The sequence below is a fragment of the Gymnoscopelus microlampas genome (genome assembly GCF_963454915.1).
Source record: "Gymnoscopelus microlampas genome assembly, chromosome: 2".
In the NCBI taxonomy this organism is placed as follows: Eukaryota; Metazoa; Chordata; class Actinopteri; order Myctophiformes; family Myctophidae; genus Gymnoscopelus; species Gymnoscopelus microlampas.
Genome location: NC_139939.1, coordinates 30,497,600 through 30,502,653, shown reverse-complemented (window position 1 = coordinate 30,502,653; position 5,054 = coordinate 30,497,600).

The following is a 5,054-nucleotide window of genomic DNA, read 5'->3' as shown; positions in this document are numbered from 1 at the left end:
AATAAGTGTGAGTTGATCTTTGAAGACTGCAAGGTCCCAGCGGAGAACATCGTTGGTCCTTTGAACAAGGGTGTGTATGTGATGATGAGCGGCCTGGACTTGGAGAGATTGGTACTTGCATCAGGACCTATTGGCATTATGCAGGCAGTCATGGACATCACTGTTCCCTACCTAAATGTCAGAGAAGCTTTCGAACAAAAGATTGGACACTTTCAGTTGATTTAAGGCAAGATGGCTGACATGCATGCCAGGCTACGTTCCTGTCGGCAGTATGTGTACAAGAGCTTGTGACAAAGGGCATTTCAGTTCCATGGACTGTGCTGGGGTGATCCTGTATTGTGCTGAGAATTCCACTCAAGTTGCTCTGGATGGCATTCAGTGTCTGGGTGGCAATGGCTACATCAATGACTACCCCATGGGCCGCTTTCTACGGGATGCCAAGCTGTATGTAATTGGGGCAGGCACAAGTGAGATTCGCAGGCTCATCATTGGTTGATCCTTTAACAGTATGTTCAACTAGGTGGACCAAGTCCCCTCACCCAAACTCCCCTACTTTGATAGTAGGAAGGAAAGGGATTTAATTATTCTGGAGATGGTGCTGAAACACTTTTGGGGATCCAGTCATCTCTCAAGTACCAGGCAGGTACTGATGAATCATCTCTGTCTCCCTTGTGCCTACAAACTGGTAAACATCCTTTATTCACTCTCCAAATACATCAGCTCTACATGCCCTGAAGGCAAGATACAGAGAGCTCTGCCAGCTGGTCCAGATTGAGCTCAACAGGATCTTAAATGGACCTCCCATCAAAGTTGAAGCTACAGCTTTCCATAATTTTACCAACAGTCCAGTCCCTGACCTCCATGTTGGAATCCATTGAGGGAGAAGATTAGCCTGGCTCCACCCCCTGAATCCTTTGCTTCGCATTCAGGGTCTGGTGACGCTGTCGAAGGCGGGTGTTTCTCGGTGGAAAATCTGTACGACGAATCGGGATCGGGATAATCCAGTATGAACCAATCGCGTTGGTTCATAGTGGAGTCCCACTTTGGCCACGCCCCCATCTCAGAAATCGGCTGCATTGAGAGGGCTTTCAGACTGAATAATGGATTGAAAGAGTCTGAGGAAAAAACAAACCATATATTGCAGCACTAAGGCAAGGGAGTAAGTTAGAAAGGATGAGAAAAATGCTTCTAAAAAAAGCAAGAGCCTAAACCTCCAGTGCTGCTGTCCTTATTTCAATATCACAGGCCACTTTATGGGCTTCAGTTCCAAAGTTAAAAAGCTTACTCAGCCACAGTTAACAGTTTGGATAACCTCTGTTACATGTGTGCCCGTACTCTTAAGGTGGAGACATGCACCATTTTGAAAGAAACATGCAATAGAAGGTAAGGAGATTCATCTTAACATTTTGATCTTATCTCATATCCAGAAGGAGCAAGGTACATGATGGGAGTGACAAAGAAGCTGTACATTGACCAACCTAACTGTTCTTCCATTGTCATGTTGAAAATGGTAAACGTCATACTATGGGTTGAAGAAAGAAGCACGTACTTGCTGTCTTAGATGATTGATCCAAAAAGACCACCATTCTCCCAGCTTCAGTGCAGCAGCTTAACCTAAAGGGGACACAGAGATCCTTAGAATAGCGAGACAAGGTGCTTCAAATAAAAGCTGCAACCGTAGCCTTCTCCATCTAGTCTATGCAATTGAAAATTCCATCACCACTGAGGAGCTTGAGCTGGCTGAACATTCCTCCCCAGGGAGTACCCTAAGGAAGCGTTATGCATCTCAAGGGACTCCCACTTCCAAGCTGGTTAAAGTGAAGCCTCTCATCATTACCGGGTCTGACTACATGCATCTCATCACCCCAATTAAGCCAGTGGTGGCTGGGCCTGTTGCTATCCACACTTCCCTGGGTTGGGCAGTACAAGTTCCATTCCACCCCTTCACCTATACCCATGAGGCACAGTCGGTATGGACCTTCTTCACGAGAGGTAGCCTGCTCCATCTCCTTGACTTTCCACTGATAACACAATGCACATGCACTGATCAGGGACACACTTCCATGTTAAAGTCAGTGCAGGCTGGCAGAAAAAAGAATAGATAGATACATGTATAATCACAGCAGCAACAGCAGCAGCAACAGAACCTTAAAACAAAGAGGTTAACAATTCTCGTAACACCAAATTAAATCTACAACGGGTACAACTGGTAACGGGGTCAATGGGTACTGCATAACCAGAGGGTCATGCATTCCCAAAGTAGGCCTACATCGCACTGGCCAAGTAATAAATAAATAAACTAGATTATTTGGTAATGGACTTCATTGAGATAAAACATATTTTGGTCCAGTCACTTGAAGCAAGAGTCACCAACACAACACCAACAATACACAATACATACTGCAGTTCAAATTTAGAGTCTTTATTAGTGAATGACCTTACAGTAGGTCCTCCATTAAAGAGATGGCTGGATAGCAGCTGGACTTATAACCATCAATTAGTTGAGTTGAGTAACAGGTTCCATTTACAAAACTCATGTTGTTTTTGCTATTTTAGTTATTTAATACATGTATGTTGTTTTTGCTATTTTAGTTGTCTAGTTCCTACATATATGTTATAAAAGGGTAGATTGAAGTGATATTATTTCATTAAAATAAGTGTTAAATTGCTATCAAGTGTTTGTTCAGTAAAACAAGTCTCCCCGTCTCACCGCTCTTTATAAAACAGAAAATACATTTTCAGCTCGGGATACCAATTTAACCCAATCAGGAGAGAGAACTCACACCGGATAAGGATACTCACCGGATAAACAAGTGAAACTGGAAGTGACGACACAAAGGAATGACACAATTGGAACTCGATCACTATACAATTGAAGCTGATAAATGTCACCCACCTGAAAATGTATTTTCTGCTTATTAAAGAGCTGGAGAGACAGGGAGACCCCTGTTGCTGAACAAAAACTCTATAGCTATGAGTCTATCAGAGTATAGTGTTTAACCTTTTAACAAAAGAGTATTTTGTTTTAACACAAAAATATCACTTACCCTGCCTTTAAGACACTTTAAGATATTATTTTATTTGTATAAAAAAATACAATGCATTCAGTTTACACACAAATGACCACAACATTTATTCCCAGACTGGGGGAATTTAAGGCTTTGTCATTGCCGCCCTATGCTTTGTTCACTCAAGAGAACGCAGACTGGGGTAAGATGTGCAGATTAAATAGCTGGCAACTGGCAGGTAATTAGGCAGCTGTAAAATATTCCCCACCAATTAATCATGTGCCTATACTGCCTAGGTAAGTACTGCCCCTGCACCACCTTGCTAAGCTGTCGCTGTCCCTGGTGCTGAAGTCTCTACCCAGCCGGCTTCTTTCCGTGGTGTTTTTTAGTGGAGGGTCCGGACACATTGGCACGCCACAATATACACTATATTTAGCACTCTTTAGGTCTGTCTGTCTGTCTGTCTGTCTGTCTGTCTGTCTGTCTGTCTGTCTGTCTGTCTGTGTATCCATCTATACCAGGCAGGTGAGTGTAAGGAGGCAGTTGGATAGCAGCTGTATACCCAGTGGAAATGGGATGTTGGGTTGGGGCCAGTCAACGTTCCTGTCGTAGGCATGACAGGAACAAGGCTTAGGCAGGCAGAGCTGGCTGGGAAAGCAGAGAAGGGGAGTTGGTGCATGGCTTTGGCTCAGAAGGAAGGATTCAAGATGGGGAGAGGACTAGCGAACACCCACACCACCAAAGGCAACTGCAGAGGGTGGCAGGTAGACGTCTTTGTCACCAGGAGATGTTCGGAGAATAAAGAGGTGAAACATACATTACTTTAGGTGAATGATAGGTGGGTCTCAAGTGATGACCCTGCAGTTGTCCATCTGACACCATTGGATGTGTGACAGGCAGCATGTCCAGTAGAATAGCAGTTATCTGTAATTTGCCTATCTCCTGTGGTGCCACATCACTCCAGATGTTTTCTCAAAATGTTCTTTTCTATTAATAAAACAGGAGTGAGAAAGACAGCTTCCATACTGTTGGTAGGCACCCCGTGCACAGTTAACAAGTATATACCAGGGAGAGGGAAACAACTCTCCTTACATGTACAGCATTTGTAGAAAAGGTATTTGACATTGGGCAAGAACCTCCCAAGTTTATTGAATTTATTTGACCAATATGTTTAAGTGCCCAGTTAAAGGGGAAAAATTCAGGAACAAGAGGTAATGAATGAATGAAAATGAATGAAAAGCTTTATTTCAAACATTAAAATTGGCTAATGGGAGGGCGGGCGGGTGGACCACGGCCACGTCACTCAAACATAACCATAAACAAACCCGATACACCCAGACATAACCATAAATAAACCCGATATGCCCATATAAAGGGGGTTCGGTGCCTGCCGTCGAGTTGTTGTGCGGTTGTCCAACAGTACAACACCTACTCTGACAAAGCCCCCGACACTATGACTCAGACATATTGTTCGGATCGGTGGTGCAACGTAGGTGTGATTTTACATTTTTTAATCTATTTTTAACACTAGAGGTTCGGGCCGCAAAATCCACATCGACAAAAGACAATTTAAAAATATTCAAATAAAAAAAAGCCTTGAAGGCAACAACAAACAATACTGCAATACTTGTTTGAAAAGATGAAGGAAGAAGTAAAAACGTATCTAATCCTAGCCCTAACTAATGCTTTTTAAATGGAAATGGACTTTTCAAAATGTTATTGCACAAAAATGCAATAACGTCTTCGCATTGCAAGAGTGGTTAAAGGCTTTTACATTAGCTGAATTTTGAGTGTGGATGGAATGGCAATCTACATACAGTATTGCTCCATAATGAAGAAGCCCTATTCATAATCATACATTAATTATGATGTGGTGTTTAAGTATGAACCGCTGTCAATATGCCTGCTCCATGTAAATGAAGAGATAAGACTGGCCCATAGCTTGTCTGACTGACTTCCTGAATCCAGCTTATTAATAATAGAGAAGTCATCAGGGAAATCTTAAGGCTAAAGACTAAGAAACCATTTTTTGATGAATTAATGGAG